This window comes from Brachyistius frenatus, unplaced genomic scaffold, assembly GCF_029030835.1.
Source record: "Brachyistius frenatus isolate BFR_SWC_R1_liver_20210118 unplaced genomic scaffold, ASM2903083v1 Contig_21, whole genome shotgun sequence".
In the NCBI taxonomy this organism is placed as follows: domain Eukaryota; kingdom Metazoa; phylum Chordata; class Actinopteri; family Embiotocidae; genus Brachyistius; species Brachyistius frenatus.
Genome location: NW_027210620.1, coordinates 396,405 through 422,067, shown reverse-complemented (window position 1 = coordinate 422,067; position 25,663 = coordinate 396,405). Strand labels below are relative to the sequence as shown.

Below are 25,663 nucleotides of genomic sequence, written 5' to 3'. Positions count from 1 at the left end.
AGCAGGTTCTTAGCGGCTGTGTGGTGAAAGGCCTGCTGGGAGGTCTGACTGTATTAGTGGAGGTAGAGGCTCTTGTGTTCTGCTCAACTGGAAAACCGCAGGACAAAGACCCGCACTGCCTAATCCCTGCTCGGCTGCAAAACAAAAGAGAAAGCTGCTGCTTTATCAAAACTACAAGGCATTCTGTGTGTCCGTGTTTGTGCGCGCGTGTGTGGATGTGTGCGTGTTGGTGTGTGTGAAATTTCTTTTTTTTTTTTTTTTTTTTTTTGCAGCTGTGTTCATACTGTGCCAAGAAAATTATTTATTCAATATTTGATGAAGTGGCAGCCAAGCTGTTAAAACCAATGTTGAAATGTGTTGTTTAGAACTTTTTTTTTTTTTGGCCTTCTTGCTTCCTCTCATGTTAATCACCTTCAGTTGGGGGGGAAATAGATCTGCCAGAATTGCCTTTGCTCTCTGCAAAGCAACGTTTTGTAGCCGATGATGGATTTGATCCACTTACATGTTTGTGCACTTCACAGCGAGTAGGTGGATTTATGTGTAGGAAGGTTGTTTATGCTTCATAAAGTGTCTATAATTACGTCCCGTTTCATTCTTTTAATTGATGACACGTGTGTTTTGCGGAACATTTGTGTTTTGATGTCGTTATAACTACTTTTAGGCGTATTTCATTTGTCAGCAAGTCTGAGTGAGTGTTTGGTATGAAAAGTGACGCCTGATGACTCGCCGACTGTCTACCAACTGGGATCAAGGATGTCCAGGCCAAACACCCGCGTGTGTGAGTGGATATGTATGTGTTAAGAGAGGCTGAAGGTGGTGGGTGGGAGCTGGGTGAGGACACTCCTATTGTCTTGGCTGTCACGGCTGGGCGACCCCAGAGCCCCTCTGAGCCCCTCGGAGGCCTCAGAGGCCCCAGAGGCCAGGCCACAGCAATGAGTCTGCAGGCCCCCAGGCCGTGAGAACCCCGGCCCTGGTCAATGAGCGCTGGGAGCCTTGGGACCCTGGGAGCAACTTGCTGGGCCATCTGGAGCAGAGAGCAGAGACCCTGACACACGGCTGTCACCCGAGGGAGACACGCAGAGACGTGGACATAGACAATGTCGGCCCCCATGTTTCTGCCTCTGCCTCTGTCTATCTGCCTCTGTCACACACGCGCGCACACACACACACACACACACACACACACACACACACACACACACACACACACACACACACACACACACACACACACACACACACACACACACACTCTTTCACTCACATGTGACAGCAGAATGGAGATGGGTGGCGAGTGAGAAGGAAAATGGTGGTGAGAAAATTCCTGAGTTTTTTTTTCAGGGGGTAAAACAACGTGCGTGTTTCCATGTTCATTTAAAATCTGTGTGGAGAAAAAAAAAACTTCAAGGGAAACACTGTGACAATAGAGAAAAGTATTTTTTTCTTCTAATTTTCAGAGCTCTGAGGTGGAAAAGTTGGAAAACTGAAACAGACTTAGAGAATTGATGATGAGAAGGTGACTTTGACATCCACGTAAGTTTCCACTCCGCCGCAACTTGGGGGAAGTAGAGACATTATGTTATTCACACATCAAACATTTAGAGTGCAACATTATTGTTCATTTGAAGATTGTGTCACCTGATGAATGTAAATCCAATAGGAATTTTTTTTTTACCTCTTTTTGGTCTCTACCAGCTCCTAAAGGAAAATATCAAGACTCTTTAGGGGCCAAATTCTTTGCCTTGTGCCATATTTCCATAAATTTTTTTTTTAATATATTTTGGTTTTAGGTTTGACGATGGTCTTTCACCTTAGTGCATCTTAGTGCATCCTCTTCTTCTGCTTCTTCTGTTAAACAACACCATCTTGGAAAAATGGTGCCACCAGCTGTTTATTTTGAGGCACCCAACTCCCATGTCCATAAAAAGGGTGGATGGAAATTTGTTGCTAACATTTGTGCTTCAGTTAAATGGAAATCTGAGAAGTTTGCTTTAAAGCCGAAAGGAGGGGCTTTTAAACTTTGTGGGGAGATGTGAAGAGCACTATGCTGTCTGTTTTCTTCTAAAAACATAAGAGAGACAGCCTAAATATAACTGGGTTCCTTCACTATTGCACTTCACTTGTCTGTATTTCTGCCTGATTCTGTCTGTCTGTTCTCTCTTCTCTGTGGGAAGGCCCGGTACTCTCCTCTGATTTGCAGACACACACACACACACACACACACACACACACACACACACACACACACACACACACACACACACACACACACACACACACACACACACACACACACACACACACACCCTTGCAGACAACTCTAAAGTGAAAACACAGTTGCTGCTGCTGCATAATGGTGCTAGCTACCATTTGAGAGGTGAGTTGTAGTCTTTTCCAGCTGAGCAGATTAGCATAGATCTCCCACGCAGACAGAGTTGACCTTCACTCTGGCAAACACTTGTCAAAATGCCAGCGATAATTACCTGCTCTCTTCGCAAACAGCACAATGGTTTATCCACCTGCATCTGATGCGTGGAGGATGGATCTGTAGTGCGGTAGCTGCCTGTTTTTGGACATACACTGCTGGTAAAGGTGATATAAGCTGCGGGGATTCCTGCGTGACAATTGTGCGCGTCTGGTTCCTGGTTGATATTGTAATATTTACCATTCAGAAGTCAGTAAGCCGCCAGAGGCTAAAGAAATAAGTGTGAATGAAATTTTCTGAATGTTGCCACCACTCATGTCCGGACACGTACGGGCTGAAATAAAAATTAGTTTTGTCAGCGTGGGTTTGCACTATCAAGAAACACGTCAAGAAAAACAGTTGTTTTTTTGGGGGTGTTTTTTTTTTTTCAAATTCAACAGAGCTCGGCAGCATCTGTGTCGGATCCCTGATTGTCTGTGTTCATGCCTTAACATCTGTATCAATGAGCGTAGAGGTCAGAAAACAACCCGACTCCTCTCTCTCACCCAACCCCCCTCCTCCCTGGGCACTCTCCTCTCTCCTCATCACTGGCTGCCCTCTCTGGTTGAGTGCTTGAATGTGCTCAGTTCGGTGATCAAAGTCTTCCTCAGTCTCTTCTCCTCCGTTGCCCCTGGCTCTTGTGTGTGTGTGTGCGTGTGTGTGTGCGTGTGTGTGTGTGAGATTCAGCTACAAGCCCAGCTCTCAGTCGTCTAAACCGTCACTCTCACTATCTTCTTTCAGTCTCAGCAGTACCTTTCCAGGCTCTCTTGCATCATCTTCCTATCTGCTCGAGGGCACACACACACATATGCATATATACTCACACACAAACCTAAATTTACAATGATGCTTATTCGATATGACACATCTCACTTTTGTGTCTTAACGTTTATGCATTGTTGATCTCAGAAACGTCCGCTGTCTGTTGCAGAAGGTAAACCGCAATTTATTCACGCCACACAGCGTGTGTGCGTTTGTGTGTCTGCTTGCTGCAGGGTGCTAGATAACCAGAGTTGTATGACTCACAGTAAACCGCTAAATATTTTTGCTTTGTTTTAGTGGAAACTTTCTGTCTCTACCAGGGTGTTAAACGTCTTTTTAATTCCAAGGTCACAAAGCTTCATGCTAATTTTTTTTTGCGTCCTTTGCCTCCTCTAGTGCCTCCAGGAACAATAAAATATCTCAAGTTTTCAAAGACAGCTATTAAACACGCTGTAGTAGGGCATTCTGATGTCTGTAAATTGGTCTAAAACATCTTTTTTTAATTATTTTTTTTTTATTTTTTTTTATCCTTGTCCCTGGAGAGCGAGCTTTCTTCACCGCTGACTCTTTATGCTCATCGCACTGAAAAAAGATGTCATGTAGAAATATTTTCTATTGTATTTGAGGAGCTGAGAGTGTTCCAACATATGAATTAGGCCGTGCCTCATACTCCTCTTTATCATGTTGTCAGTTGTACTCTTTCGCGTTCTCTTCCTTTATTCATGCTCTCCTGGTCCTATTTTATTCCTCTCCCTTCTTTTCCTTCAGTATTATCTCTGCACCTTTAGTGTAGGGTCAGGGCTGCACTGCTCCTGTAAACATATTTACTGTGTCAACATTGCTGTTGCGAAGCAGCTGAAGACAGTAACAGGTGCCTGTCAACAGCCGGCCTGATCTCTAGTGCATTAAAGGATCTTTGCTGTAGACGAGGATTAGTGTCGCCTGGCATTGTTTGTTTGCTAATTCCATCTCCAAGGTATTTGTGGAAAATAGGCATGAATAATTGAAAGCGATTTCTAGTGGACGAAACGAAGCTATCAGCGAATGGAGGGAGATTAATGAGTAGGGGCTGAAACGCAACGTAAATTGGAACAACGGAGCAACCTTTCTCAGACACCCGGCGAGACCCCGAGTTCGTAAACAAAAAATTGAATATGCATCGTTTCGGTGGGGGAAAAAAAAGCTTTGAAATGGACATGGATCAAAAGATACAGCCGTATGTTAAATGTGAAATGTGTCAAGGAATGATGCTGAGGTATTAAGGTGCTTTCTCAGTCGTCAGAATCAACATATTGTCGGTCCTAAGATGTGTTTAAATGAAAATCCAACTTTGTGAGAAGATTATGAAATGTTTGTACCGGTGTCTAAACTCCTGATCTGAAGCCACTAGTAATGCTTCTCATCTGTAAGTGTTTTCTTTAAGGAAAATGACGGCAAGAACTGATTGACTTGTACATTTAGAACAGCCTGGCACCACCCCACCAATGACTTTCCCATCAGCCTCAGTTGTACTTTGGACTTAATGCCGGTTGGCAAATGTTATCCTGAATGTTTGCAGTTGTTCTGAGCAGTCCCCCTGGAAGAAGGAGTGAAAAGCAGTCCATTACATCATTTAAATATGGGACACGCTTTTTTTTAGTCATTCTCTCAAGGAAGGCAATCCTGGTTGTTTACGTGAAAAAAGCCTCAAATAGTTGCATAACAAATGGAAAAAAAAATTCAAACACCGTGTTCTTTGTGGCCTGAATGTTGGATCATCAGTGTTTTCAAGTCAGAGAAATGGTTGAACTCAGACTTCCAACATCATAAAGGTTTTGTATGGAAAGCGACCCAACTATCCAACAAGCGCTTCATGCATGCTGGCGCCTTAAAGATAGTGAACATGGTGAATGTTGCATTAAACCAAATATAGGCATGTCATAACAGGGCTGTGGGTAAGTCCAGCTTCACAGAACTATGACTGCTGGATCAATGTAATATTACATCTTGATTTATCAGGTGTTAATTGCATAGATTAGTGAAAAATAAAATTCTCAATATACATATTGCAATATATTCATTACATATAACATAGCAGATGATTTTTTTTTCAGAATATTGAGACATTATTGATGCACTTGTGGTGTCTACTTGACGATTCTTATTTTGAGGATACAAATTTAAATCAAGAGTTTCTCTGAATGTTTGCCTACTAATAGATGTGCTTTGTTACTTGTGTATTTGTTACAGACAACTCCTGTTTGCAGGGACTTGTCATAAAGCAACACCACATTTTATAATTGATGGTCTCTGGATCCGAGCCAGAGTGTTGATGTAATTTTTATCTGGCCAAGGACTTTGCCATGATCTAAATCTCAGCTGAGCCACGTAGGGAAGGCTGGCAACAACATATTTTCTCACATGGTGGTGAACTTAATAACAAAATGGCTCACTGGCTTCATGTTTTATGAACTGACAAAACGGCACATTTTGCTACAAAGTCGTAAAGACGATTAGCTGTCTCTGAGATATTCACATGTCACCGTTTTCTTTGTGCATCCGAACAGAATGAGCCAAAGCAAGAATTAAAACAAAACAAAAAAAAAAAAAAATCCCATCAATGTTGTTAACAAAGACCAGAAAATCCCACCTGAACCCAGTAGAGTTATAGAGGTTTTGTGACTTCTTTGCAATCTCCAGGCACACAGGCAGTCTGACCATAGAGACGGCGACTACATTTTCAATGCTGCGGGTTTAAGCACCATGTTGAGCAGAAAATCCAGCCTCCTCTTCAGTCCTGCCACCAGCAGCTCTCTCCCAGGCTCCCTTTGCTTCATCTCGACCACCCCTCCACTCCACTCCACCCCCATCCCTCCACCCCCACCATCTCTACATTCCCCTGACATCTTAAATGCCTGCAACCCACGGTGAACACTGCTCCAAGTGAGAGACCATGTGTTGATGGCCCTCATGTCAAGAACAGCAGGTACTCGTACTTTGTGTTGGCTGTACGCTCAGCAGATTGTATTCTCGATGGGTTCTACTTTATGATGCAGCAGATTCAAACTGCTACGTAAATGAGCTTCTTTGCCTTTCCTGCTATGAGCCATAATTCAGTAAAAGAAAGGCGGGGTAAGAATTTTCATCATTTTCATCATTTGCTGCATATCTGACTCGGAGAGAAGTCGAAGACACACGGTCATGTTTGTCGTCTAAAGGGTAAAATGAACGGTGATGTTTTGATAATGCTTTACGAGGGCAAACTCGGTCATCTTAAGTCATTTCAGCCAGAGTGACACCAGAGCATGTAATACTCCTGCCAGAGCATGTAATAGACCTGTCCTGTCAGTGTGACCGTTGGCCTCACGTCGATGTGTAAAAGTAGACGCATCACTGAGGTCATTTGACAAAGTACAAAATGGTTGAAATCTGGGCGAGAAAGCAACGTGGAATTCTTCGAAGAAATCTTTTTCTAACCTTAACCAAGTAGTTTTTCACATCTAAGCAAGACAAAACTGTGACACTGACAACACTCTGGTGGACGGGTCGGTGTATTACGGGCTTTGACGTAATCCCAGGTTGGTCATTTAGATTCAACCTCAGCCTTCAAATTAAGTAAAATTATTCCTATCTACTTCTTAAAAGGTAAGTTAATGTGGTGGACTGCGATACCAACAAAGTAAAGAAAGATTAATTCTTACAAATTTCTTTAAACTAATGAAACTGTGGCACCTTGCGGGCAGATAGTCCACCAAAGACTTGGTGATGAAATGACTCGTAATATTCACAAAAATATCCTCAAACTTTTTACTTTTGTTGAACAAATTAAAGCGTCAGCCTCTTCAGGAAGTTTCCAAAAGCTGAATTTGAAATATACAACAGTAAAATCACATAAAAGTCAAATTAATTTAAAATCATAATGGCTTTCAATTTCACAGTGTTTTAATTGAGAATTAAGTGTTTAAAAGCAACAACATTCCCATTATTGCGGTAGTATTTTCACTATCTTGCAGACCATGTTTCTTTGTAGACAAGAAACCAGCAGTACACGCAGTGACGCGGTGAATTAAATGACTTCACTCTCCTCTCTCCGCGCGTGTCCTGCCAACCTCTGCACTGTCCTAACATTTTATTAAAAAGAAAGAAAGGAGTAATCTGGCTAAAGAGAGCACAGGTAAAAAATTAAATGAAACGCTGAAGACGTAATTGGTATTGATCGGCAAACCTACGAAACACTGGGGATCTTTTGGTGGCACTTAACTGCATCTAAAAATGTTTCGTTTAGAGAAAAAAATAACCAAAACAATTGATCAGTCATTGCATTTTCCTGTCAGTCATTCCGCCTGTCGCAACTTGGACTCGAACAAACTGAATCAAGAGCGAGTTGTCTACAGATGTAATAATGCACCATATAGACAATAAATATGCATGTTGCAGAAATTGATTGTTTTTGTTGGATTTGGCTTTTAATGGACGAACAGAACTGTGTATGCGTGTATCAAAGAGGCAGCAGATGACACTTAAAGTGCTTCAAACCACAAAGGCTTGGTACAAAACAAAGAAAGACGGCCATACATTTGCTGCACGATGTAGCCTCTCCAGGTGTGTGTGTGTGTGTGTGTGTGTGTGTGTGTGTGTGTGTGTGTGTGTGTGTGTGTGTGTGTGTGTGTGTGTGTGTGTGTGTGTGTGTGCGCGTGTGCGTGTGTGTGTGTGCGCGCGTGTGTGTGCGCACTTCTGTTTGTATATCTACTGTGTGTCTCTGTCTGAGCTCATGAGCATGTGTGTGTGTGTGTGTGTGTGTGTGTGTGTGTGTGTGTGTGTGTGTGTGTGTGTGTGTGTGTGTGTGTGTGTGTGTGTGTGTCCGTGTTTTTTTTTTTTTTCTCTTAATGGTACATCCGCACTAAATTGGCCCCTGAATGTGCCTGTGGTTTTGTGAGCTACAAGTGTGGAGAAACAAAGAGAACTAGGGAGCTTCAAAGCGGGTGGGTGACATTTCGGGCTATCCATCTTCAAAGCACTATTTGCTTTTGTAGTTCCTCTTTGAGTATAATTATTTTTTTTTTTTTTTTCGAAAGGATTACAGCTGTCTGAAAACACAGTAGAATTTGAGGGTCATTTCATAACATTTTCAATAAAGGATGCACAATGAGCTGTTTTGTTTATACATTTTGAGTTGTATCTTTTTCCAGTATTAGCTGTTATTACGCAGCATATACAGTAGTATGCATGCTACATCACAGTGTTGTCCATTATTGGCAGCTATTGGCAGTGAATTGATCATTGACCCACCGGGCCCCACGTTGAGGGCCTTCAGATTGGGGAGGGGGCATGAAATATCCACCCTATCCCCTAATTTTCATTCACCTCTCTCCCTCTCTTCTCTCCTTCTTCCACCCCCACCCCCTCATCCAAGTGCCTCTCTATAATTCATGTCCAGGTGCAGCACCAGCTTTCTTTGGCAGGGATCTTGAAAGGAAAAAAAAAAAAAAATAGACAGATGTTCAATTTTCACTTCCTTTGTGCATCTCTCTATATGTGTCTATGCGCGCGTCGCCCACTTTGGCGTCCTTTTACCTGTAATGCCGATTGTGGCGTTCAGCATAAGCAGTAATTAAAGCGAGTCACGGCCATGACTAACCACTGGCTGCCGCTTCACCTGGATCTGGGTGTTATGGTTTACGTATGGTCCGAGCTGGGCGTTTGTTGTCGCAGTTGAGTGTAGCATGTTAAATCGAAAACAAGAAAGAAAGCCTTAACTGAGTGAAAAAAAAATAATGAGCCATTTGGATGTTGGTGAGTTTTCAGTCCTGCGGTCATCGTGAGAAACGTGACAGGCATGAATGCCAAGACATGCCCACGGCACAGCTGTATTTACAGGCAGCTTCTGTGCATCTTGTGATACAAAACGCATGAACCCCCCACTGACTGCAAAGCTGTGGGAGTGACTGAACTCTGCAGGTGGATATATATATTGCACACTGACATGTACAATGTAACGCACAGCTGCGACCTGGAAAGATGCTACACTGAGCTGAAGATGAGGACTTACTTGAGGATAAATACACAGTATTTCATTGCCTCCTTCCATTTATCACATGGAACATGTTGCAGGTTTATGAATTATAAATATAATTTGGCTGCTATTATAAAAGTCAAGGAGGATTTTCTTTTCTTCCACTTTATTTTAATGTGCCCGATTAGCATTTATAAAGCAGAATTACAACTAGAGCTGAACAACATGGAGAAAATATCTCGATTGGCATTCATTTCTTTTAGATCGTTTATGTAGAGAGAACTTCACCACTTGGTCGGTCTTTTTTAAAAGCCCAACAATGATCTTTCCAAAACATCCAGATAAACCATCAGCATGCACAGAGCTTATTAAACAAGAAAACAGCAGCGTTTCATGTTTTGGCCAACTCAACCATGGAATTAACCTAAATTAGATTTAGCCGAGTATATTTGGTGGCGATGGTTGTCATAGTTATTAGCATTTATAAGATGCATATAAACATTTAAAATGATTTTCACACACTATAATGTAATTGTGAGCAGTAAATGCAACTATAACTCCTCTATAAAAGGACGCTCATGTACAAACGGATAATGAATGATTAGTATACGTTGTACAAAACAGTACACTTTCTGAATGTTGACAAATACAGTACATTAATAAAACCCTTGTATCTGCTTATAGCATCGTTATAGTACATGGTTGCCTGACAACAACAATGTTTTCGCTTTGTTATCGAGACATATTTAACTGTTTATACTCCAGTTATGGATGTGTCATAGGAGTATTGTTTGCAAAAGTGTTAATAATGAAGTATCATGTTATCCTTTTCCAGCTATATTATAGTGACTTATAATTGAATTTGCATTTCTAAGCAGCATATATACAGAGAGGTAAAAATAAGATATCCATTGTCATAATGTCACTAAAAGACCAACTATACAGCTATTAGGATATTCGATATTCTTCCAGTTACGTTCAATGATTACATTTTATTGCTTGTAATGCCGTGGTTAAGGTATGGTTAGGATTAGGCACGTTAGGCTTTCATGAAGGACCCACTACGTCCTGCTTTGGCCCCAGAGATTGTGGTGTGGACTTTGTCGGTAAATTATTACTTTAGGTGGAAAAAAATGTTGTTAAACAATCTCAGTGTGCTCTTGTACTGGATTTTCCAGCACAACCTCACTGTACTCGCACTTGACCTGACATTTTTTTCTCAGTGTGGAATGGACTTCACCACACGGTAAGATGCCTTTTACCCTCTTTCTGCGTGAAAACATAAAAGTTACTCCGCACTACTTTGCAAATCTTGCTTCATTTTTAGAAGCATAATGTTTTTGCTTTGAGCATTTACATGCCTGGATTATAGTATTATTATTCATATTACATTATGAGCATTAAAGCCTGCAGTAATGGATTCACCTCATTGCAAGAAACAGGCAATGATAATTTTCTCTAATATCCAAATGGCTCTTGCTGGCACCTACATCTCTCTCAATATGGGAATCTGGCTGCACGATCCTGGCTGTCTCTGTGAGGGATGCATTTCAAAATAGGTCGTCGCTAATCCCCCTTAAAAATGAACATCCGCCTGCCGTGCACTCATCTGAAAGAGAAAGGAAATACAGGAAGAAAGAAAGAAAAGACGATGAATTATGGATAAGTTTTAAGAGGGATATAGCTCCCTGGCCTCCTCACTGTTTTTTCTTTCTCCTCCCTCCTCCTGTCTCTCTCTTCTTTTTTTCCCCGTGTCCTCTGCCTCCTCTTAAATCGATACGGGCTGGCTGTCATGGGTCAGTGGCCTGTATGCATCAGGCTGGACTGCAACAGAGGAGCGCTGTGTCTCCCAGGGCTCTCTGAGATATGAACGAGTTATCACCGCCACAAACCTCTCTTTAAGGGACACCCGCTTTCAATTTAACTCCAGTATCCACCTCGGATTGACTCGGATGACACAAAGGAAAGGAATGTGTATATATAAGCTATATGTGTGATTGCCGTTTCTCCTGAAAGAAAGGGAGCTTCCCTAAATACCTGCATTTCTATCTCTTTGCATATTGAAACGATAAATCTACCTTTTACCTAAAGATAATATGAATGATTTTAAATCAGGATTTCCATAAAAAAAATTATTTTAATTGACGTTTTGCTTAACCCAGGCCCACTTAGTTGCTTCTGTTGGCTACCTGTATGGTGAATTGTTTGGTTAAATTCAGGAATAATTGAGTATTACTATGAAAAGTGTTGAAAGGAAATGCTTTAATTTTGAAGTGTAGGGAAGTAGCCCGGTCTGTTTTTTTTTTTTGTCGCTAGTTTGGTGATAATAGGATCACGAGAGGTACGAGGGTTTTTTATTCTGTGTTCTTGTTGTTAAACTGCAGCATTTGGACATTTTAAATGTCCCCGATTTATTCAAAGCTTCTACTACAACCACCACAACAACCTGCTAAGCTTTTTGTTCTTGCAGTTACAGCGACAGATTTAGCCTAACTCTTGAAATTATCTTTGAAAATGATCTTTGAAAACAATCAGTATTTTCCTTGCGGACAATACTTTTTTTTAAAAAAATCACTGTCGTAGCAGATTTGTTTTTTTTAGCCACCCCGCTAGTTAAGCGGATGCTGACTTGAAACTTGTTTCAGCTTGTTTTTAATATGAAAGATTTTGCACAAAGGCCCAAAAAGTCATACAAGGTGATACCTTGGTGGGGAAAAGTTTTGTGGGGGAAAAGACAAACTTGTAGTTGATTTATCTCGGCGGCACAAGAATAACGTGCTCACATACTTAGCTTCGATAGCCTACAACTTGTTATTTTCCAGATTTATTTTTTGTGTCTTTTAAGCCGCGTGTTTTCACACGTTACATGAGAAAAGGCTTTTAAGACGACGACTGATGTGGTTGGCGAAGGTAACCTGGTTTCAGATGACAAATTTGACAGTCTTTTCCAGCATTAGCTGGCATACAGCAGCATAATGGGCTACTTCACCTCTGCGCGGGTCAGGTTGGAGAGCAGGTTGTACGCTGATCGCAGAGTTTGCAGTACGTTGCTCTTCCCGTCCACGTGCCAAAGCGCCCTTGCTGTGCGAGTGTCTGTGTGAGCGGGTAAATAAGAGGCAAAATCTTTTAAAGTGCCACATAAGTGCACTCCATTTAAACAGTGGAGGAAATGTTGCACTGTGGATATTCTAGTTATGATCAGGGATTTCGCAGCTCGTCCCGAAGCAGAAAAAAAAACATTCTTTAAAGTTTTATCTTTTTTTTTAGTTTTGGAGGGGATACAAAAAAAATAACTACTACTACTACGTACTTGGTGTAGACCTCTTGTTAACTTACAAAAACAAAAACAAAAATCGGCAGACACTCTGCCATCCCTCCAACTTTCCACCGTCCTTGTCCACCAAATATTTTTTTTCTGAACACCAGCAGCTTGACGAGTTAAAAAAAATATTAGCACTGCGCTCGTCACTGTCACCAGCCGTCCAATCACAGTGAAGAAGGGGCGGGATATACTCACCGTTATCATGTGCACCTTTTCAACAGAAATTCAAAGCTTATCAGAACCACAGCAACTGTACTTCCACAAAATAAAAGAGGACTTATCTTCCTTAGAATACAAGAGTTTGAGCAATTCTCGTCATATTTCAAATCAGACTGTGTGCTTCATGGTGGTGTGTGTGTGTGTGTGTGTGTGTGTGTGTGTGTGTGTGTGTGTGTGTGTGTGTGTGTGTGTGTGTGTGTGTGTGTGTGTGTGTGTGTGTGTGTGTGTGTGTGTGTGTGTGTGTGTGTGTCTAGCCACAGGCTTCCTCACACTTCAAGTCCAATTACCTGCGTTAAGGCCACATCTGAGACGAGGGATTACAGCATATTATTTGAGCACAAACAACGGTGTCTGTGCTCACCAACCAGCAGGCATCCAGACACAAGCAACCGAGGAAGGTGTGAGAGGTGTTACATTAACACCTGGATGTGTGAACAGCAGACCACTGACCTTTTACCGGTGACTGATACACTATCTGGAAAACTTGTTCGTCTCCTGTTCTTGCACCGTGCTCAACTCTTCTCCATACCTTTCCACCCCTGCCTCTCACTTTGTTTGCCTTTTTTCCCTTGTCTTTCTTTGTCAAATGTTTTCTCCTCCTCTTAAAACATGCTTTCACTTCATCCTCCATTTTCTCCGCTTGATTGGTTAGTGATCTCTCCGCAGAAACACAGCCTGTCTGAATCTTTCTTTCATTTCTTGATAGTTTGTACTTTTACCAGAGGATGTTAGTCAAGATGTCGCCTCTTTCTCTTGACTTGTTGTCACCACTTGAAATTTTCTTCAACAATGATTGTGATGCAAAATACTCTTATTTAACTTCCTCAAGGCGCCCTCTGCTTCCCTGAAAGGCCCTGAAAATATGTGCCCCGCACTAAAACGGCTTCATCAAGAGTGATCCGTCTCCACAATTCTCAAACCATCATTTTAGACACTTCTCTTTTATCATTTTACTATTGCTTTTTTTTTTTTTTTTTTTTGCATGTACCAGCTACCATGTCTGTACAAACTGCAGTGCCTGAACATCCGTGAGACACACAACTTCCTTCAAGTCACCTGCCAGGGGCTCTAATTAGACTGATAAGCAGTGCAACTGGAATCAGCTCTTCCTGGTAATCAGCCCCACGGAGCCCAGACAGACGGCTAAATGAGGAGGAGATGAGCCGTGCAGCCCAACAGGTGTCCTTAAAAAGACAGGGAGGTGTGCTCGTACAGTCTTGTCTTTCCCTCTCTAACGACTTGAGATTTCAGTCACAGGAGAGTTTGGAACGTATGGAGAGGTTTTTGCAGTTATTTTTGAAATTAATCTAGAAGAAGAAAAAAAAACAGTACGTGGGAGCTTTTAGGGTGTATGGATTTAACCACTCTGAACCACCGCCTCACTTTTAAAAGAAATTGTTTGAGAAACTCTGCACGAACATGATTGATTTGGAGTGGAGGAATTATATGACGGCAAACACTCTAGTCAAACTATGTATTTTGAATTTCCAATTGCGCCCCGTCCTGAATGCATTTCTTGCTTTTTCTCTTTGCAGTCACAGCTGCTCAGCCTTAGACATATAATAATGATTATCCCATTTTGCCCCGAAGCAAAATAGTCATAAAAAAAAAAAAAAATTAAAAAAAAGAGCCCGGTGACACATCAGGCAGGCTGAATGCAAAATGATATCAGAACTAATAAAATCTCTGAAGGGAAATGTCATATTTCTCATTTTGACACCTGCGTGAGACTGTTGTGTTACACTTTCATTTTGCACCCACCAGTCTCAGCTGTACACAGGAAAGCAACATGGTGAGATTGACACTGTGATCTGAGGAGCAGCCGGGGAGCTTCACAGAGATGGCGAGGGGCGGGCAGATAGGACACAGCTCTCAGTGGCTTTATCCACTCGCTGAGGGAACACGTCCACTAACATCTGTAGGCGTGGTTGGAGGGATTTACTTAAAGGCCGCTGAAAGCATCGTGACTACTTCAGTACAAGAAAAAAAAAAAGCCTCTGAAATGTAATCTAGATGCTCAGACAGTGCATTACTGGAACTGTGAGGCTGAAATTGTTTGACAAGAGACAAAGCAGAAGCTTTGTGTTCATATATTGTTCGTTTGATGAATTTATACTTTATACTCGCTGTCAGGACAACATTAACAGCTCAGCCTATATTGCAGTCGGATTTAGGTTCCATTTTGGTTTGTTGTTTTAGATTGTGTTAGAAAATGGAGGCATCTTTTACGGATTTCTTTGTCGCATCTGTTCAGAGAGAGTGCAGCTCTTTATTGTGAATTTTTTTTTTTTTTTTTTTTAAACATTCAAGCAAAAATAGTTATTTTAAATAGAGCTGAAAAAAAACCTCATTTAGTAACTGATTAGTTTATTGATGGGAAATGTCAAATATATTCTGGTCCAAGGTGCAAAATTTTGATGATTCCCTGCTTTTCTTTGTTTTTTAGAAAATGTATTTCTCTGGTTTAAAAAAAAAAAAAAATAGCATTTTGAAGATAACGCTTTGGGCTTTGTGATGAAAATGTACCTCTCTTTTCTGATATTCTGACCAAATTATAATTCATCTGGATTCTGAAGATAATCATTCGCTTGGCGATAAGATAACATTAGTTTGGTTTCAGAGTGTGTGTAAATGTATTATTTTTCACAAATTTATGACCAAGACAAATATTAAATTTTTTCATCTTCATTGAGCTCTTCATATTCATATTAAAAGGATTTCCTTCTAAATCACTGCTGACTAAATTATAAACTGAATCTTGCTATGAAACAACTGCCACGCCACTTTTTTTAAATGATCGTGTTTCTCGACTACTTATTCCAAAAGAAGGAGGAACTATACATAACATCAAAAACAAATTTTATTCTTATTGAGTGTCTGGATGCTGTGTTTGAAATTTATCCACCATTTAGTGCCGACTTGAACAAACATTGTAGTATCCATGATGGTAAACTTCTCTCTTCTAACAATCCAAAAAACAACGCATCAAATTTGACTAATGTAACAATTCTGTCTGTAATATAGAAAGTAGAGAGTGTGTAAATGAGGGATTGATTTTAAACACAACGAAGAAATTTTAGTTCAGAGTGGCTAACATGTCCATGCGTACCATACTGTAGTTTCCTGAGATAATTTCCTCCAAATGAAATGGTCAACACGTATACGTTGTTCTGATCTTACCCCCCTATTAACAAGAAAATATTGTTTGCAAAATAACACCATGGCTACGGTTTGGAAATGTTAAATTACCATTATTAAGGTTAGGGTAACTTTGGCACCATGGTTACGATAACCACTTGGTTAAGCTTAGGAAACGAATATGGTTAAATTAAGTCAAATTCGATTGTTGGTAATCTTCGGCAAACAAACTGCAGTCTCTCGCATTAAAGTCTGACATTTTATCAACCTGTCCATCTACCCCGACCTCCTCGCTGCTCCAAAGTAACATCACCAGGATAATTCTTCCCACATACTACCTAGATGGGTCAGTTACTTAGCGTAAATGTTTTGTTTTTGTGATGCTTACTGATACTGTGACTCGTGTCCACTTTAAAGCAGTTGTAAAGCAGTTGAATTGCACGTCACCGTAACATTTGCTTGATTTGTAGAAAAGCCTTGTTTCCCGAGCTTGAACAGCTGGGATTCACGTTCTAGTGGCTAAAGCATAGTAATGATTGAATGTGTCATTTTGGTCGTGGATGTTATCGTCTTCCGCTTCGAACAGAAATCTGTGCGCTTGAGCCAAACGCACATGCCTGAGTAAACGTACCACATGCGTTGATGTTCTCCGTCGTCTATAGAATGTTTGATGATAGATCTTGTTTTCAGATGAAATCCACTTGATTACCATCGGAACCCAGCCTCGCCCCTCCTCCCACCCCTGCTTACTCCACCCCGTCTCCCGTCTTCTCCCTCATATTTCTGACTTGAGTGATGGCATTTGTGATTCCTAATGACAGTCGGAACAAATCTACGGTAATGAGGTCACATTGGGTTCCTTTTTTTTTTTTTTTCTCTCTGAAATCACCCTTCACAGCTCCGTACAGTGAACCTGCTTCCGAAAATCAGACCGGGTCTTGAATCCCAGCTCCGCTGAACCAGCGTGAAACGGATCAATTGCTTCCTCGAGAAGACCTCCCTGCAGCCAAAATGGACACCCTGTCTTTCTGAGCATGTCTGTTCCCCCCCCCCAATATCCAAGAATTATCTCTCGACTCACTGGAGCTCATTTCCTGGCCCCGCGTTAATGTCGCCTCGCATTTCCAAACTCTGACGGCTTCAGCATATTGACAGATTTGTTTAGCTTTTCTCGTGTGCGTCTTTGCCGTCTCACCTATGATAATGCATTTATCTATAACGGAACACAGAAGAAGTATGTGTACATGCTTGCATGAGCGCTCACATCCACGTAATGATGTGTGTGTTCCTCCCGGCTTGAGCAGGATGTCTGCACCAACACATCATTACGATTCGTTCGAGCCATTAGCTTGTGGAGAGCGAATCGTGGATGAAAAGCACAGCCGCACGTACGCCCACATGTGCGCGCGTGTGCCCGTGTGTGTGAATATGTACAGTATGTGTACTTATGGGTGTGCGGCGTGCCCTCCTGTGCGTCAGTGTGCATACTCGCTCCATGTGTGTACTCAGTGATGTGGTTAGTAATGTGGAGACCTGCAGGAGACGGTCCGTGGAGGGAGCCTGCAGGATAATTGCTGCCACAGTGACAGGTAGGGCTGCTTCTGTCAGAGCTCCCTCAGTGGGGAGGCAGAGGAAGAGCGTGTGTGTGTGTGTGTGTGTGTGTGTGTGTGTGTGTGTGTGTGTGCGTGCGTGCGTGCGTGTGCGTGTGTGTGTCTCTCTCTCCCTCTCTCTCAGCTTTGCCATCCCTTCCTCCAATAAGCATTTCCCCAGTAGGCTCCCTTCAGACGGTGGCAGCCTTCCAGATGTTTTCATCTGGTATCACACAAACATCCAGTAAAATACATTAACATCATTTAATCATTTGATAGGAATTTTACTGGAGAAAATGGCACTTAGTAATGTTTTTCATCTTGATTTAAAGTACCATGTACTGTCTCTGGGGCTGTCTGCATAAAGACTTGTTGCGATTCCCTGAAGATTGCAGTAAATGTTTTTCATGCAGGGTTTCACTGACAGCACGGCTGCCAGCTTGGACTATTGGAAAAGGTCATCCAAAGCCTCAGCAGCGTGGCTGTGCTGCATGCTGGATGCCTGATGACCATGATTACTTCAGATGTGTGTTGTTTACCTCATTGCTCCCTGTATTCCACAAACCTATCTGTTCTTTTTGAGTGATTGTCAGACGTGATTTGCGTCGCATATGTCACACATCTGCAGATTGTCATCTCTGAGAGGCGGCGTAAACGATCTCAACGTGTCCCGGTGAGAATGCAGAGTGACATCCGTGGGGTTTCTCCCACATCTGGAGGTGTCTGCCTTCCAAGTTATTTGCCAGCGCTGCTTCTGTTCCCTGGTCTCCTGCAGTCCGTGAAGAATTGGTGTCAGCACCTATCAAAGGCAAAATGCCTATTCTACACAGAGTGTCAGAGCAGCCACAATCTATTAATCAACCAGCCGGCAAAGAAACAGATATTATGTACGTGTGTCTGGAGCTGTGTTTGTGTGCGCTTACCCATCTGCACGTGCAGCTGAGGCAAAGACTAATCTAGGTGTATTATTCAGCCATCTTTGAATGGGGTTTCTAATAAGGGTGGATGCAATTATAAATGTGTCATGTGTGTTCTGCTTGAAAAAGGAAGGGGCCTGTAAAGTGTTTTATACCAAAGGTCGCAGCAGGGTCTGCAGCAGACACAAAGCGCATGCTGATTGCACGACTACAGCCATTGGAGGAGCTGAAACCAGGCAGCAGACTTCATCTTCCGAACCGATTTTTCCACTGCGTTGTCTTTTAACATCACCTGTAATGAGTCAACCAGAAAACAGGTTTTGGCAAACACTTTAGTTTTGTGATATGCAGTGTTTTGAAGCTAAGTTCATGAGATGCATGCAGGTAGATGGCAAAGGGTCCTGGTGTGTTGATTTAAGCTGAATAACAGCAGTTGGTTTGTTGAGGAGCTCTGTTGGCTTATCCACAGGGAGCGATCGATCAGGGTGAATAAACAGCGAGCCGGCCAGGACTCCCGCTGTTAACAGCGTGGTCCGACCATGTGACAGACGTGCTGGTATATGATTGGCACTGCTGATTGGACATTAGAGCTTAATGATGTCATGGGTATCGTCATGTTGGGCTAACGGAGAGTAGAAAGAAGACTTGTTTTCTTTTTGCTTTAATTATTTGGCTCAGTGAAACTCAATACTTACTATTATATTTAATCTTATTAGATTCCTCGATAATCATCATTATTATCAGCCGGTATTAAAGAACGAGTGGGTAGAGAGCAGTACTGTTGTATGAAAATGAAAAATGAAAATGAAAATTCTATTGATAGAAAATTAATGAGCCATTGCATAATGCAAAATTTTGCGAAATGATTCATCTTGTAAATGTCTTTCATCACACAAAAATGGCAAACATTCACTGCTTCCTGCACCTTACAAGTGTTACTTTTCTCTGTTTTACATAATTGCAAATTTACGTAGTATTTAAAAAAAAAAATGTTTTGTGACAGAAAATAGACAAATTCTCCCAAAATTAATTTAATCGGACCAAAAGTACAAACCCATACAGCATGCTAACATCGAAGACTAAAATAAAAATCAACTAATATTCACATTTGAGACTCCACAGGCAAAGATTTCCTTAAAAAAAAAATTGCTATATATATACTTAATAGTTGCGATTCCCTTAGTCAACTGATAATGGCCTAATAGCTTAATAGTTTCACCTCTAAATTTATTCCTTCCAGGGGTTTTCTGTCTGTTTGTCAGCCAAAACAAACAATTTGAAGACTTGCTGGTTCTGGGAAATGGATTATCTATAAAATGAACGATAATCGAGTCTTAGATTAGATGGAAAAAATAATGAAAAAAATATCAGTCTATAACAAAAATAATCCTGAGATGCAATTGTTTCTAATCTTTTTTTCTTTTCTTTTTTACTAGCATGATGCACCCCCTCTGCTTTAGTGTATAATTTTGACATGATGTTGATCAGCTAATTGTATCTTGATCAATGATGAAGGCATTTTATGTTGAAGCATCTTGTGTTTCCCGATGCCCTCCTTTATTCCCCTGCAGCGCCACTCCACCTCGTCCCTCTGTTTCATTTGTAGGTTTTCTCGGAGCTGCAGGTCCTTTGATTTGGTGTCTTGATTTTTATAAGCCAAGGAGCTGAATAACAATTGATACGCATGAGCAAGGAAAGACAGAACACAGTGTTGCTTTCTGAGGAAAGGCTGTGTGTGTGTGCTCAAATATTTATTAAGTTATTTACAGGATGTTTGTGTCTCCTGTACTCCTGTATTCTTTCTGTTAAATTTCATAGAAGCCATACAGGGTGGAGGAAAAAAAAGAAAAGAGGATGAACAAATAAGCTTTATAAAAGCGACAACAATATATGTGAACTGATTTACATTTTGATAAGCACCGGCGTGCAGACGTCAGTTGTAAAAAGGGTCACATGTATGTTATATATCATACATGTAATAATATATGCCGCTGCACGGAAGTCAGATCTTACACCGAGCTATGGAGGAATATTATTGTTTTTTGTTTCCTGCCCAGGATTTTGACTGAAAAATGGGTTGCCATGCATCTTATCTACCAGGGGGATCAGGTGCATCTCCTTCTCTTTGCCTCTCGAGCACTCCCTCCTCCTACTCCTCTCTCCAGTCTCTACCTCTGATAGGTAGAGACAGCCATCATATGTGCAAGGGAAAAGTGATGGGCGGAATGGCAGCTTTAATATCGGAGCGATTGCCTGCTGATAAGGCTAACGGCTGTGGAGAGGCGTGAGCGTCAGCCCTCCTCCGCAATAAACACTTTCATTTTGTTTGGTTGGAGTGACGGATGGAGTGATGGAAGTGGTGAATATAGACAACCTGAGGAACTGAGGAGGGAGGGAGGGGTGCAGATAGATGGAATGGGTGTGGATCTTATTCAATATTAACAGATCAATCAGGGGGTGGTGAAATATGCATTTTGTCAACTATATGTCCCCATTTGACCAAAGAGGCAACATAACGATCATGTGACAGTGCCGGCTGCTGTGCAGTGTTGAAATACAAAATGCTTACAGCCTACAGTGGGTGATTTGTCTCCTGAAGCTGAATTTATATTGCCTCTAACAATAACAACCCTGTCGTATATCAGAAAAATGAATATATATATTCATGACTTTAAGCTCTGATGACTTCATGATAATCAGTTCTGAAGTGCTATTAGAATCTATGATGAGGACGCACAATTGTTTCAGTTTTCAGCATATGGCGCAGAAAAGCAGCGTTTTAATCAAATTACATCTCGCCACTAGATAATTTTTGTTTAGAGCATATGCTACGGAGCAATTTAAAGGTCACATAAAATCAAGCTTCAACGTGTGCTTGACTGTTTTATTTTTTTCTATATTTTCCGTCATTAGAGTGAAAGGCAGCAATATTCTCAATCACCCTTCACACTGATGATTGAAATGGCCTTTTCTTCCTCTTCAACAAATCGTTGATGAGATTTTGAAGTGTTTCCTTGGTGTTCCTGTTCACCTGGCTGAAATGCTTGATGCTTAGCAGGTTTAAATCAGAGCACATACAGTGCACTGTTTGATGATACAAGTGTAATTCTTGAAATAGACAATGTCCTTTGACAGCAGCTGTAAGAATTTAGAGAGTGGAGGCTGAAATGATTTGCAGCTGCAGTAAATGTACTGATTATAAAACAGCATTGTATATGTTAGAACAATTACATTATCAGACCTGTAACTGTGGTTACCGCCTATTAGACAAAGACAGTTTCATACAACAGCACTCCTTGAGCAGCAAAAACAGAAGAGCAACCAGTGTCTCGTAAACAGCCAAACAAACTGAAAATAATTGCAACCGTGCTGTGATTTCATGTTGCACATAGTGCGGATGGTTTACCACTGAAAATTTTAAAACATACTGATCACAAGTGACAGATTTCCTATAAGATTTTCAAGAATAAAAGTAAACAATAGAGCCTTATGGATTATTTCCATTGTGGTCCTCTATTGCGGTACAAGATAGCAGATTTTAAGAGAAAGTGTTGAGGAAGAGTGACAAAACACAGACAGCAGACAAAAACATCAAACATTTGTACAAATTATTTAATAATCATTTCTTAAGATTGATTTAAAACTCCTCTCGACATGGTTCAGCTTATGCGAGATGGTAACTTATTCCGCATTAAACAGTGAGATTGATGTCAATAAAATAAATAAATAGAAATACTGGATTACAGGCCTTCATCACTTCCTATGAATCCCTCCGCTCCTACACCAGGAACATGAAAGACTACTGTATATAAAGTTTTCAATCAAATGTAAATGCATTGGCTGTCGCTGAAAAAACGCAGACGGTTAACTGTGATAGTTTACTTTGAAGGCACTACCTCAGTAAAATCTGTCACCAATTCTCTTAGATTGATTTCAGATAGTCCCAGGCAATTCTCATTTTTATATTATCCTCTGAAACTATTGCCCTCGTACGTAATTTCAATCAAAAGCTCATGAAAATGGAACACATTTAAACACGCATGAAAACCCTTTCAGCTGTACTGGATGTTTTTTTTTTTTCTTTGCCTGCTGAACATCAGATGATTTGGCTCAATATGACTTGGAAACCAAAAAGATCAAATGAGCAGCAGGGATCAGATCTCGATATTAGAGATCAGACTAGATAGACTCAGACAATGCCTATTAAAATGGCTGGAGGAGTCTCTCTGAAATGAGACCTGACATCTCTTTTCCACAGTCTGTCAGGAGTATTTGGTGGCTAATTTGAAGCCTGCAAAAATCTGTGTGTGTCTCTACGAGAAAGAGAGAGAGAGAGAGTGAGCTCCAGTGGGAGGTTAATATAAGGGGTGACCAAAAAGAGATGCTGTAGGCGGTTATCTGTACCTTCTGGGAGAGAACAAGCGATCCATTGGCTGGTTTCTCACTGCTGCCCAGATCCATCCAGTCGCCAGCTAATGAGTTTGGCAAGTACATTGTATTTACATTTAAAGTGAGTGTTGTGGGACCGTCCTTCCCCCTCAAGTTGATTGGACAGTTTCTAGCTTTGATTCACACGGTGGCCTTCAGGCTTCTTTGGTTTTCACATTGAGACGGTTAATGTCAGCTTGTCAGTTAAACCTGAGCTGCAGCCGCCGCGACACGTATGTGTGTTGATTCCTGGCTAATCTTTCGTAGTTTGACTCGCGTTGTGTTGCGACCCCAGAGGGATGCTCATTAGGACCAAACCGTTGCGTGACCTTTAAGCAGCTTCGCCTCCCCCCCCCACCACCACCACCACCTAGGCCCTCACCCAGCTGGGCCCAATTACCTCGCTCATTACCCCCCTCCTAAACAGCACCAGGACCGAGCAGGTACTGGATCTATCTATGGAGAGCCAATATGTCTGTGACTAAATACAGGGGTGGGCGCATGAAATGAAAATGAGCCTCATCTTGGAGACATGCCAGTTGAAGACTTTTCTCCGCTCACTAATGGGAGGTTTTCTTTTTTTATCCTCTGTCTTCCTCTTTTATGTGGCCCTCTACTTTAGAGACTTTGAATGTATATTTGACCTTTCCAGTTCCCTCACAGCTTGCTTCATACTGCTTTTAGCCATCCTACAGGAACCCCTGGCCGACACCTAAAATTTAAGATGTCCCATTTGCTGCCATGTTGATGAGATGATAGGATGATCAATGTTTGCAGGATCCTTAATAACCAGAAAGAGAAAAGGCGACAGAGGAAGAGCGAGGGAGATGGATGATTATCCTAAAAGTAGCGTGCTTAATTAGATAGAATTCTGCATACATTGTGGACTGAGTGGAATCACTGGGATAGATTAAAATACTAATTAAACAGGCCCTTGCCGAATTTGGAGTGTGAGGTGGGGTTCAGCTCTTCAGGGTCATTTGCATAGCCTTCATCTGGGGAAATGGGATTTAAAGGACCTGCTCTCTCTTTCTCTTTCTCCCTTTAACTCTCACTCTTCGTCTTCCCCCCATTAACAATCACATTCACATGCTAACAAACTCAATTAAAATTATGCTCCATTTTTTTCCCTTTCACTCTATAATTTGGCATAATCTATTAAGGCCCCTTTGATTTTGTTTTCCAATATAAATGTTTCCATCAAAGTGAGGAAGGGGTGTGGAGCGCAGGGAGGAGGAAAAAAGTCGGCAAAATGTGTGATCTTGAACGATGGATATTTAACATTGCCTCACTTTAGTTTGATTTGCATGAGAATATCCTTCGTGAACAAAGCTTTGGAAATAGCATGCCATATTTGATTAGATCAGTAGATCTGAGGATCAAACTCGGGTGTTGTATTAATTACTGCCAGAACAAAGGCAGGAGATCAAGTTATTGTGTGCCGGGAATCCACAAGCACTTCATCTGCTTTCTGGTAATCTTCAGTAGGTCTGGCTCAACACGTGTGAAGCTAACGGTACATTTTTATTAGTAAACTTACACTATCTTTGTGAAATAGATAGCTTTGAAATGTGTGGCTCCCAGAGCATGAACCCCACAGATTTCAATGATTTCCTGATTTATTCTAGTGTCACCATGAGATTTTATGTGAAATGTGTCAACAACTAATACATAGACTGCTACAAAATTTGGAAAACATCATTGACTGTATATTAAAGTGCACGTAGCTTCCAGGTCTGAAAAGCAACGTCAATGTGGAAATGCTATAAACTGCAATACCACGAGGGCCACCAGGGGTTGGCTCCCACAAGGCTCTGGCTCCATTGAATCCCATTCAACTTGTCTCATGAAATACAAAGTCAACACATTTTTTTCCAGAAGTCAAAACGGTGTCACTCACTAAATTTACTCTTTCACATTAGTTTTCCGCTAGTCCATCTGAAAATAATGCGTGTCCGTTTGATTGACAGGCCTGTGGTGCAGTCAGGTTACTGCTATAGGTGGGCAGGATGAAATGTTTTCGGGTTCCCAAACCGATCGAATCAGATCCACCGCTTGCTCCTCCCCAGCTCGTCCAAATATGGTCACATCTGGCTGCAAAATACCAAGAGTTCGACAGGCAAAATATCAAACCCGAGGCTTCAGAACGGCAGTTTGCAAACCAATGGGTGACGTCACTGTTGGTCGCCGCTTGGTACACGTACTCCTAGCAAATACCTGCAAACACATAGGATTTGTAGGTACGTCATGCTGATGTGCACCTCCTCAGAAATGTAACTGCCATTGACTACTGGGAACTGTAATTGGCCTGTAGTTACTACTGATAGTAAAGTCAACTGTAAAAAAGCTGTAAACAGGCTGAGATATCTTTTCAGAAATCTACAGAGAGACAGTACATCTGTGACTAAATACAGGCTGGCAGCATGAAATGAATTTTAGCAAAGTCATTTCCACTGAAAACCTTGTGCTCACCATGACCCTTGCTCTCTATCCCATTGAAGCAATTTCCGTAGTTGGTAATGACACGAGGTGTTTCTTCCCACCATCACCTGAATAGTTACTATAGGAAATACAAGTAAAGCACAATATAGCCTGAACATGTTCGATAGGTTCATCTAGTTTTGCAAGGCTGAACTATAAATCAAAACCTACAGCAGGACTCCAGTTGAACTCTTGCTGATATTTAAGCTGGAAGTATGGTTCACGCTTCGTCACTGTTTGCATGCTGGAACCACCACTGTGTCCAAGTGCGGTCTCACAGAGTAGCTAAAATTTTTATAGCTATTATTGTCCCACTAACCAGTCTTTCCTGCTAAGTGCCACCACCATCTG

General features: G+C 41.5%; 1 protein-coding gene across 1 annotated transcript in view; it reads left to right on the top strand.

Moving 5' to 3' along the window:
- Nucleotides 1-25,663, top strand: part of ptprn2 (protein tyrosine phosphatase receptor type N2) — a 124,418-nt gene that overhangs the window by 47,744 nt on the left and 51,011 nt on the right. The window lies entirely within an intron of this gene.